Source organism: Topomyia yanbarensis, chromosome 1 (genome assembly GCF_030247195.1).
Source record: "Topomyia yanbarensis strain Yona2022 chromosome 1, ASM3024719v1, whole genome shotgun sequence".
In the NCBI taxonomy this organism is placed as follows: Eukaryota; Metazoa; Arthropoda; class Insecta; order Diptera; family Culicidae; genus Topomyia; species Topomyia yanbarensis.
The window spans coordinates 103,247,635-103,260,093 of record NC_080670.1 but is presented as its reverse complement, the minus strand read 5'-3'; the positions used below and the strand labels follow the sequence as shown (position 1 = coordinate 103,260,093).

The window sequence follows — 12,459 nt, the reverse complement described above, 5'->3', positions numbered from 1 at the left end:
CGGTACGTTCAGCAATAAACGAAATTTGTGGTTCAACTGGCTCAGCATAACAGTGTGTTTCGAACATTGTTAGGCAGCCGTATGATGCGCTATGGAATGAGGTCCTGTGACACTCGGCGCTGTCGGTTTCCAAAAATGCTGACCTGTGGCTCCTGCACCATAGTCAGTAAACTCGCGAAATTCTACACCTTGCGGCCATGTTGATGGAAGCATTGATTTTGTTCCGCAGTTCTGGTTTAACACCTACCTTGAAAGACACAAATCGTCGCTGTTGTGCTATCTTATGACAAACGTCATTTTGGGGTAAACTGAGTTAGATATGCCATATTACTCGTCTAACGAATCTCTACAAGATAGCGTTTCCAGAATTTTTGAAATTTTGCTTGTTTACTGAAATATAGCGAGAAAAGTGATTAGAAATTGTGAATGTTTTGCTTCAAATCATTATATCTTGGGATTGACTCAAGTTATAATAAAGTTATAGTTGCTTTTATGTGTAAAAATGTCGTAGAAACACAATGGCATAATAATTTTCAAAAGAAAAATACATGTATTGGGAGAAAAACGCAGTTTTAGCTTTAAACTAGAAATATTGCCAATTTGGCAACACTGTAACTAAAAATAACTATTTTTTCTAGATTCCCTGACTCATTTCCTTCGAAATGCATTTAACCGATTGTTTATAGACCAAATGAAGCCAAAGATATGAATAAAAGTTCATAATTGGTGATTTTTTTCTATGGAAAATTTTCCATGCACGATTATGACACGTCATACAAATTTTTTCATCAATACACACCTATGACACGTGTGAGTGCGACTTTTGTTTACATTTGTAGTGAAAACTCGCAACATAGTCAACCGATGTTCGTAATATTTGAGAGATTAGTACAGAATAGGTAGAAGCATCAATTGTCTTCTCTGAATTGTTTCTACCATTTATAAGTTTCATGATATTCAATCTCAAACTTTAAAAATCGTTTTTCTCGAAATGTGCAAAATGGCGCTTGTCATAAGATAGCACAACAGCGACGAAATGTCATGGTAGAAATATGTCGGTCCCTCGGTTTTAAGCTCTTCACGACTACGTCGTCAGGCTGCCTTTGGCAACTGCCAGAATGTCCGTTTCTGTTACCTCCGGTGATATTTTTGTCAGGTACACCCAGAATCTAGACGTCGGATGCTCAAACGTGACCGTTGGTAGATTGACATTAGTTGCCTCCGAAGTACCACGAAGAACAGTCGAAGGGTGATTATCGATGGCATTGGTTTCAACACGTGGTCTTTTTGGGGTCCTCGGAAGTGGAGTCAACAATTTTCTTTGAAAGACTGGAGTAGATAACGCAGGCGACAGTTTTGAAAACGCACCTTGGATCTCTTGCCTCAATTCAGCAATAATACTATTGCGAATCTCGGTTTTAAGCTCGTCGATGAGCTTCCTGTGCGATGTATTGATCTCCGCTATGGCAGAGTTCCTAGAGATTAGTGCCTTTGTAAAACGGGCATTTTCCATGATACCCATGCAGGCTTTACACATCTAGAAAATTTGAGCATTTCCACTCATTTCATTGCAGAATTTTCTTCGATTCTCACACAACGATAATGGAACGACGACTTGTAGAACCCTCCACAAATAACCTCTTTTGTGTCCATATCGATTGAGCTGCTGTTGCAGCGGTCCATTTTTCGTATGAACTGTCAAACAAATTGCTTACCAATATCGTCGGAAGAGGCGCTCGTGTAACGAAGAAGAAATTGGAAACGGGTGCAAACCAAAACAATCTCAGCAGAAATCAGCAATCTATTCCTATCTCTCTCTGACGGCGGCAGTGGAGGTTCGGAATGGGATTTCTCACTCGTCGAAATAATAACACAGCAGGCGAATGTCAGCTTTATTTTGCGAATTTTCTGTTGATTCACAACACCAGTGTGCTTTTTGATCGGTCGTAAAGATTTAGTTTGTGGCTCAGGATTGATGTTGATTTTATAGCGGTGGCGGTGGTAGATGTGCGCGGGACGGCATATTTTAGACCCTCCAGTCATTAAGTCCTCGGCACGGAACTACACCCTGACTTAGGGTCTCCTACTTTCAGTCGCCTCCTACGACATGGGAGCAGGACTCCAGTGGCTCAATTCTAGGCCGGATACCACACGGCCTCTGGGCAGGTTCATCTGTACACATCAAAATTTGATAATCGAAACTCAACAAAACTTCACCGAACTACTATCAGCCGAGAGACTCAGCAAACCCCCAGCCAACAAAAATTCGGCAAAATTAAGTGGATCATCGGTGAAAAAACTTCGGTGTGTAGAGTGAACGTTCCGCTGCGTAATGCAGCATACTGGGGAGTTCGCCCAACTCTTTCCAGGCTCCGTTCGCCATTGAGAATGTTTTAAACCCCCTCAACAATTTTACCCATAGCACGGGTCGCATGACACTATGGAATGGGGGTTCACTGTTTGGTAGATTTTTACTACTGGAACAGGTAGTCCGTAGTGTAATTCTTAGCCGGTTGAAACAACCACTACCCACACTACACGGCTTATCTAGGCTGTTCGGTGAAAGAAGCTGACATTGAAGAACAACTTCCATATTTAGATGGGCGAACAGCCGCAAATTTCGTTTATTGCTGAACATACCGCTCGACCAATTTATAATGCTGATAATGATTCTCCGCTACCACTCCCTGTTCTCAATACTGAACCAGTAACCCAGCTTCCTTCCAATAGCCTGACTCAGGCAGAATGTCAGGGGTATGCGAACCAAACTAAAGTGCATATATATATATATATATATATATATATATATATATATATATATATATATATATATATATATATATATATATATATATATATATATATATATATATATATATATATATATATATATATATATATATATATATATATATATATATATATATATATATATATATATATATAAACCCATTGTAGCTGTTCCCGAAAACTTCTTCACTTCTAACACTTTCGTCCCAACTAGTTTCTGTAGCCAAAATAATTGTATAGGAGCTACTTAAAATATTCTTTTGAATTTCATTCATTTTCGATGCACTTTTCATTGTATTAAAATTTTGACAGTAAATTAAAATTTCTACTGACGACTCTACTTGAGGAGTCGAGATTACCTCTTTTTGTTGTCGTTCAAATGGCGTCGAATCTTGGCAAACTGCGGTGTCCTCGTCGTTTCCTTCTTCTAGGGAATGCGTCAATGTCGTCGAAAACAAGAATGTTGAGAATGGCACGCCTTACACAAAACTGTTGACGAGCGTTCCGATGTTGGGTACATTTGCATCGTCGACCGTGGTAAATCATCCAGTGGATAGGGATTCAATGTCGGTCCTCTTTGAAACTGAATTGTTGGCCTATAGTTCGTGGGAGGTCCTGAGAAATGATCCTTTGCAGCCGCAAGAAACACTCTATCCGGTGGCAGGAAACTATTGTTGTAGTGACTACTCGTATGGTTTTTGTTATAGTGGGTGTTGCCGGCCCTAAAAGTGATTCTGCGATTGGTATTACTCGTATGGTTAATATTAACTGGCTGTCGTGAGTGGTGTGCCGCTTGCTCTTGATCAGGTCGAGGAAAATTTGTGGTGCTTTTGTTTTTTTTTCATTAACGTTATTATTATTATTTCGCCTCGATCTTTTTTACGTCTTCTAGCCTTTTCGGCCTGTTTTTGCTGGTTCAGGTTTCTTAATTTGCGTGCATCGTAATCGCTCCAGTCTGCTTTCCATACTTTCCTTGTACCCAAAAAGCGCCAACCTGAGTTATCGATATTTTTGTCGTTATTTAATTCGGCTTCCAAACTAGGGCATGAATCAAGCGATGATGTAGCGTTTTGACTTGCCATTATGTTTGATGAAAGCGCCTTAAGTTCGTCGAGGATATCAATAGTTAGCGCAGAATTTGTGATGTTTTGACTGGTGGATATGTTCGCTGACAGAGACTTAAGCTCGTCAAGAATATCAATCCCCAGCGTCGGGTCTGACGTCATAGTAATACTAACCGCCACAAACTAAATCTTTACGACCGATCAAAAAGCTCACTGGTGTTATGAATCAACAGAAAATTCGCAAAATAAAGCTGACATTCGCCTGCTGTGTTACTATTTCGACGAGTGAGAAATCCCATTCAGAACCTCCACTGCCGCCGTCAGAGAGAGATAGGAATAGATCGCTGATTTCTGCTGAGATTGTTTGGGTTTGCAACCGTTACCAATTTCTTCTTCGTTACACGAGCGCCTCTTCCGACGATATTGGTAAGCAATTTGTTTGACAGTTCATACGAAAAATGGACCGCTGCAACAGCAGCTCAATCGATATGGACACAAAAGAGGTTATTTGTGGAGAGTTCTACAAGTCGTCGTTCCATTATCGTTGTGTGAGAATCGAAGAAAATTCTGCAATGAAATGAGTGGAAATGCTCAAATTTTCTGGATGTGTAAAGCCTGCATGGGTATCATGGAAAATGCCCGTTTTACAAAGGCACTAATCTCTACGAACTCTGCCATAGCGGAGATCAATACATCGCACAAGAAGCTCATCGTCGAGCTTAAAACCGATATTCGCAATAGTATTATTGCTGAATTGAGGCAAGAGATCCAAGCAATATCTACTCCAGTCTTTCAAAGAAAATTGTTGACTCCACTTCCGAGGACCCCAAAAAGACCACGTGTTGAAACCAATGCCATCGATAATCAACCTTCGACTGTTCTTCGTGGTACTTCGGAGGCAACTAATGTCAATCTACCAACGGTCGCGTTTGAGCATCCGACGTCTAGATTCTGGGTGTACCTGACAAAAATATCGTCGGAGGTAACAGAAACGGACATTCTGGCAGTTGCCAAAGGCTGTCTGACGAGGTAGTCGCCTGCAATATCTACTCCAGTCTTTCAAAGAAAATTGTTGACTCCACTTCCGAGCACCCCAAAAAGACCACGTGTTGAAACCAATGCCATCGATAATCAACCTTCGACTGTTCTTCGTGGTACTTCGGAGGCAACTAATGTCAATCTACCAACGGTCGCGTTTGAGCATCCGACGTCTAGATTCTGGGTGTACCTGACAAAAATATCGCCGGAGGTAACAGAAACGGACATTCTGGCAGTTGCCAAAGGCTGTCTGACGAGGTAGTCGTGAAGAGCTTTAAACCGAGCGACCGACATATTTCGACGATGACATTTGTGTCTTTCAAGGTACCGTAAACCGGGGTGACATTGATCACTTTTCGAAGTAATCATTACATATTTTTAGACGCAATACATTTTTTTCAAGTTTAATATTTTTAAACCATGTACTGATGTATGGAGAACAAGATTGGATGGTGTTACCTAAAATTGTCCGCTAACAGCTATTTTTTCAAAAATGATTTCAAGTTGAAGTCCGTTTTCGTATTCCTGGGTGACTTTGATAACCTGCATGTTCATTCACATTAAGTTATCGTTGTCAATGTTTTTCATTGAAGTGTTTGTTTAAACTGATTCTGGAAAGATATTGATTGTTAAATAGATGTTAATTGGTATTATACAAAGTATTTCAATGTACTGTAAAATTCGAGTAACCAAAATTCGTATAATTCGTGTCCAACTAGAATAAGATTCTGAAATCCTTTAAAACTGCTCAAATTGTTTTATTCCAGCGCTTTGTCGACGTACAAAAAGTGTCATCCGTTCTATCACGTTGGAATATTGAACAATAAAAAATGTTGCGAATTTTAGCTTGGAGTTCACAACAAGTCGTCAAGTTCGCACGCGTTTATCGCTCGATCCAGGTGCCGTGCGCGATATTTCATTTAGTTTTTTTTATTAATTCAGCTTTTCGTGTGTGTACATCAATTATAATGAGTTGCGAAATTTGCACTTTCGACACATCCGCCGATACAGTTATGTGGACGTGTATAGGTTGCCCAAGAAAATTCCACGCCGCTTGCATTGGAGTGATTGTTCCGAGGGGATCACTGCGGAAGAAGGACAAGAGGGTGGACATCAACTCGTATCTATTACCGTGCTGTGAATCATGTCAAGAATTGATGCAGGCCAAGATTGAGTTCAAAGGGCTTATTGAACAACAACAACTTCTGGAATCACAACTGCAAGCCAATACGCAAGTAAAGCACCGGCTCGCGTTTCAACTGGAGAAGCCTAACATAGTTCACGAAGCGATCGATGGCCTAGAAATTTTGCTTACAACAATAAAACAGGAATTGATAGCAATAAACAAAAACAGCAGTTTGACTGGAAGTGTTGTTGCCATTAAAAATCACATTACCTCGCTATTCGATACGGCAATGACGACAACGAAAAATAATGTCTATAGCACGCTGAAAACGGTAAAGTCAGAGCTATCAGTTGAACTGCGCACCATGAATGATGAAATAAGCCAGCTTAATCAACTGTCTCTGGACACAGCGGTTAGTATTACTATGACGTCAAACCCGACGCTGGGGATTGATATTCTTGACGAGCTTAAGTCTCTGTCAGCGAACATATCCACCAGTCAAAACATCACAAATTCTGCGCTAACTATTGATATCCTCGACGAACTTAAGGCGCTTTCATCAAACATAACGGCAAGTCAAAACGCTACATCATCGCACGATTCATGCCCTAGTTTGGAAGCCGAATTAAATAACGACAAAAATATCGATAACTCAGGTTGGCGCTTTTTGGGTACAAGGAAAGTATGGAAAGCAGACTGGAGCGATTACGATGCACGCAAATTAAGAAACCTGAACCAGCAAAAACAGGCCGAAAAGGGTAGAAGACGTAAAAAAGATCGAGGCGAATTAATAATAATAACGTTAATGAAAAAAACAAAAGCACCACAAATTTTGCTCGACCTGATCAAGAGCAAGCGGCGCGCCACTCACGACAGCCAGTTAATAGTAACCATACGAGTAATACCAATCGCAGAATCACATTTAGGGCCGGCAACACCCACTATAACAAAAATCATACGAGTAGTCACTACAACAATAGTTTCCTGCCACCGGATAGAGTGCTTCTTGCAGCTGCAAAGGATCATTTCTCAGGACCTCCCACGAACTATAGGCCAACAATTCAGTTTCAAAGAGGACCGACATTGAATCCCTATCCACTGGATGATTTACCACGGTCGACGATGCAAATGTACCCAACATCGGAACGCTCGTCAACAGTTTTGTGTAAGGCGTGCCATTCTCAACATTCGTGTTTTCGACGACATTGACGCATTCCCTAGAAGAAGGAAACGAAGAGGACACCGCAGTTTGCCAAGATTCGACGCCATTTGAACGACAACAAAAAGAGGTAATCTCGACTCCTCAAGTAGAGTCGTCAGTAGAAATTTTAATTTACTGTCAAAATTTTAATACAATGAAAAGTGCATCGAAAATGAATGAAATTCAAAAGAATATTTTAAGTAGCTCCTATACAATTATTTTGGCTACAGAAAATAGTTGGGACGAAAGTGTTAGAAGTGAAGAAGTTTTCTGGAACAGCTACAATGTGTTTAGAGCTGACCGAGACATTCATATGTCTGAAAAGAAGTCAGGAGGGGGAGTTTCAATAGCAATTACATCAAAATTTAATGCAGAAATCATTACTACAAGGAAATTTAAAGAATTTGAGCATGTGTGGGTTAAAACCCATCTGGCAGGTGAAACACATATATTTGCCTCTGTGTACTTCCCCCCAAATAATGCCCGCAAAGATACATTTGAAAAGTTTTTGACATTAAAAATGTCTTACTCCACTATCTGGGGCTAGGTGTCATTCTAAAATCTAAACTATCTCCTATGTAACGAAACTATGTAAGATTTGCACGCTTATAACTCCGATATTACTAGATGGATTTTAATCATTCATACACCAACCGATTCAGAAACACCTAACTTAAATATTGGAAATAATTTAATATCTCCCCAACAAAAGTAGACTTTTGGAAATTGGTAAAATTAAAAAGTTCACGAAAAACGAGAAAATTACCATTCGTGAGGCAGATTTCTCAGACACAGCCGTCATTAGAGTGTACCTTAGTGGCTCAATCAAACACGAAAAGTCATAAATAGAAGCGACGCATGTCCGTTTAAATCAGTTGTTGCTAATATCCCATACGAGCAACATCGTATCCCGGCGATGCAATAAGCGCTATCGATTTTCGGCAACGTTGGCAGTTGCACACATTCGCACCAAAGTGACTAAACCATATACGGTTAGTTTATAAATAGAGGTGACACGAACACGTTTGAATCAGTTTTTGTTCTTATGCCGAACGGGTAATGGCTGCAGCGTCTGGGCACTACACTAAGCGGTTGACGCTACACGGAATCGAAAAACTACCTAAAATTACTCAATCTCGTGGTATCGTGGGGGAAGTTAAAATTAGGTAAACCGTGTTGAAGGTAGTTTCCATTTAATAGGTTTTTTATACTCAAATTTAAGTTGAATTTACCTAATTTTGAGTATACCCCAAACAACTCAAAAGTATGCAAAATTCCCAAGTGGGAAAATTTTGGACAAGACCAATTTCTTTGTGCATGAGGGCACATGCCTTACATGAAGTATGGTTTTTTTTTTTGTTTTAGTGTTTCGGATTCTCCTCGTCAGTAACTAGCACCATCTGGGTGTCCAGTTAGACTATGTATCTGAACTAGTACCCAAATTAGCACTAGTTAGACACTAAATTCCAAAAAGTCACACGTCTTGCGTGAACACTAAACCACTGGCTTATACCGAGTGATGTCTCGATAGTAAGCACAGAGGTTCTGTTTGCCGACGAGGAATATGAACCGAAACTGTCTTTTGGTATAAGTACCAAACGCCTGGAATTATGCAAAATTCCCAAGTGGGAAAATTTTGGACAAGACCAATTTCTTTGTGCATGAGGGCACATGCCTTACATGAAGTATGGTTTTTTTTGTTTTAGTGTTTCGGATTCTCCTCGTCAGTAACTAGCACCATCTGGGTGTCCAGTTAGACTATGTATCTGAACTAGTACCCAAATTAGCACTAGTTAGACACTAAATTCCAAAAAGTCACACGTCTTGCGTGAACACTAAACCACTGGCTTATACCGAGTGATGTCTCGAAAGTAAGCACAGAGGTTCTGTTTGCCGACGAGGAATATGAACCGAAACTGTCTTTTGGTATAAGTACCAAACGCCTGGAATTATGCAAAATTCCCAAGTGGGAAAATTTTGGACAAGACCAATTTTTTTGTGCATGAGGGCACATGCCTTACATGAAGTATGGTTTTTTTTTGTTTTAGTGTTTCGGATTCTCCTCGTCAGTAACTAGCACCATCTGGGTGTCCAGTTAGACTATGTATCTGAACTAGTACCCAAATTAGCACTAGTTAGACACTAAATTCCAAAAAGTCACACGTCTTGCGTGAACACTAAACCATTGGCTTATACCGAGTGATGTCTCGATAGTAAGCACAGAGGTTCTGTTTGCCGACGAGGAATATGAACCGAAACTGTCTTTTGGTATAAGTACCAAACGCCTGGAATTATGCAAAATTCCCAAGTGGGAAAATTTTGGACAAGACCAATTTCTTTGTGCATGAGGGCACATGCCTTACATGAAGTATGGTTTTTTTTGTTTTAGTGTTTCGGATTCTTCTCGTCAGTAACTAGCACCATCTGGGTGTCCAGTTAGACTATGTATCTGAACTAGTACCCAAATTAGCACTAGTTAGACACTAAATTCCAAAAAGTCACACGTCTTGCGTGAACACTAAACCACTGGCTTATACCGAGTGATGTCTCGATAGTGAGCACAGAGGTTCTGTTTGTCGACGAGGAATATGAACCGAAACTGTCTTTTGGTATAAGTACCAAACGCCTGGAATTATGCAAAATTCCCAAGTGGGAAAATTTTGAACAAGACCAATTTCTTTGTGCATGAGGGCACATGCCTTACATGAAGTATGGTTTTTTTTGTTTTAGTGTTTCGGATTCTCCTCGTCAGTAACTAGCACCATCTGGGTGTCCAGTTAGACTATGTATCTGAACTAGTACCCAAATTAGCACTAGTTAGACACTAAATTCCAAAAAGTCACACGTCTTGCGTGAACACTAAACCACTGGCTTATACCGAGTGATGTCTCGATAGTAAGCACAGAGGTTCTGTTTGCCGACGAGGAATATGAACCGAAACTGTCTTTTGGTATAAGTACCAAACGCTTGGAATTATGCAAAATTCCCAAGTGGGAAAATTTTGGACAAGACCAATTTCTTTGTGCATGAGGGCGCATGCCTTGCATGAAGTATGGTTTTTTTTGTTTTAGTGTTTCGGATTCTCCTCGTCAGTAACTAGCACCATCTGGGTGTCCAGTTAGACTATGTATCTGAACTAGTACCCAAATTAGCACTAGTTAGACACTAAATTCCAAAAAGTCACACGTCTTGCGTGAACACTAAACCACTGGCTTATACCGAGTGATGTCTCGATAGTAAGCACAGAGGTTCTGTTTGTCGACGAGGAATATGAACCGAAACTGTCTTTTGGTATAAGTACCAAACGCCTGGAATTATGCAAAATTCCCAAGTGGGCGTTTCCAGGCGTTTGGTACTTATACCAAAAGACAGTTTCGGTTCATATTCCTCGTCGGCAAACAGAACCTCTGTGCTTACTATCGAGACATCACTCGGTATAAGCCAGTGGTTTAGTGTTCACGCAAGACGTGTGACTTTTTGGAATTTAGTGTCTAACTAGTGCTAATTTGGGTACTAGTTCAGATACATAGTCTAACTGGACACCCAGATGGTGCTAGTTACTGACGAGGAGAATCCGAAACACTAAAACAAAAAAAACCATACTTCATGTAAGGCATGTGCCCTCATGCACAAAGAAATTGGTCTTGTCCAAAATATTCCCACTTGGGAATTTTGCATAATTCCAGGCGTTTGGTACTTATACCAAAAGACAGTTTCGGTTCATATTCCTCGTCGGCAAACAGAACCTCTGTGCTTACTATCGAGACATCACTCGGTATAAGCCAGTGGTTTAGTGTTCACGCAAGACGTGTGACTTTTTGGAATTTAGTGTCTAACTAGTGCTAATTTGGGTACTAGTTCAGATACATAGTCTAACTGGACACCCAGATGGTGCTAGTTACTGACGAGGAGAATCCGAAACACTAAAACAAAAAAAACCATACTTCATGTAAGGCATGTGCCCTCATGCACAAAGAAATTGGTCTTGTCCAAAATATTCCCACTTGGGAATTTTGCATAATTCCAGGCGTTTGGTACTTATACCAAAAGACAGTTTCGGTTCATATTCCTCGTCGGCAAACAGAACCTCTGTGCTTACTATCGAGACATCACTCGGTATAAGCCAGTGGTTTAGTGTTCACGCAAGACGTGTGACTTTTTGGAATTTAGTGTCTAACTAGTGCTAATTTGGGTACTAGTTCAGATACATAGTCTAACTGGACACCCAGATGGTGCTAGTTACTGACGAGGAGAATCCGAAACACTAAAACAAAAAAAAACCATACTTCATGTAAAGCATGTGCCCTCATGCACAAAGAAATTGGTCTTGTCCAAAATTTTCCCACTTGGGAATTTTGCATAATTCCAGGCGTTTGGTACTTATACCAAAAGACAGTTTCGGTTCATATTCCTCGTCGGCAAACAGAACCTCTGTGCTTACTATCGAGACATCACTCGGTATAAGCCAGTGGTTTAGTGTTCACGCAAGACGTGTGACTTTTTGGAATTTAGTGTCTAACTAGTGCTAATTTGGGTACTAGTTCAGATACATAGTCTAACTGGACACCCAGATGGTGCTAGTTACTGACGAGGAGAATCCGAAACACTAAAACAAAAAAACTCAAAAGTACCTTCCTCCACGGAAGACCTCGACTGAGTTGAATCTCTCGTTTTGTTTTTGACAACACTAATAAGTGCGAAAGCGACGCACAACTCAAAAGTAAGTTAAAAGAACTTATTCTGCAGGTTGTTTTATTTTACCGTGTATGCATTTTCGGCAGCGGTGGCCGTGTGCGGATTTTTCGGGTACCAGAACGCTGTCACAGAATGATTTGCAAAGTGGGGTGGTTTGGATTTAATTCAATACGGCAGGATGCGACTTATGTGTGCTGCTTGAGTGTTGCGTTGAAAATATAAATATTTTTATGCATGCGTGTGCGTTATAACTTGTTAATCCATGTTTACGGCGCTTTGTAGCTGCGTAGGGTAAAGAGCATATTGGCTTTCATATGTTTCATATTTCGGTTATATGTGATATATTTCGGTTATATGCTTTTTATCAGCAAGGCATCTGACAACGTGCTTCTGTAGTTGTTGCACTGTTCAGCAGCGTAGTATTTTATATAGGAGAGTACACTCAGGTTTTTACACGGTTTTTTTGCGCGGTATTTTTTTACGCGGATTTTGAAATTTACGTGGTTTTCATTGCGCGTTTTTTTTAATTTACGCGGTTTTCATTT

At 40.3% G+C, this 12,459-nt stretch overlaps 1 protein-coding gene across 1 annotated transcript in view; it reads right to left on the bottom strand.

Moving 5' to 3' along the window:
- The window catches only part of LOC131677371 (GPI inositol-deacylase-like), a 107,490-nt gene extending 107,100 nt beyond the window's left edge, over window positions 1-390 (bottom strand). The window contains exon 1 of the mRNA XM_058957179.1: window positions 248-390. The gene's annotated coding sequence lies outside the window, so the exon portion shown is untranslated. The remainder of the gene's footprint in view (window positions 1-247) is intronic.
- Window positions 391-12,459: the final 12,069 nt, after the last annotated feature.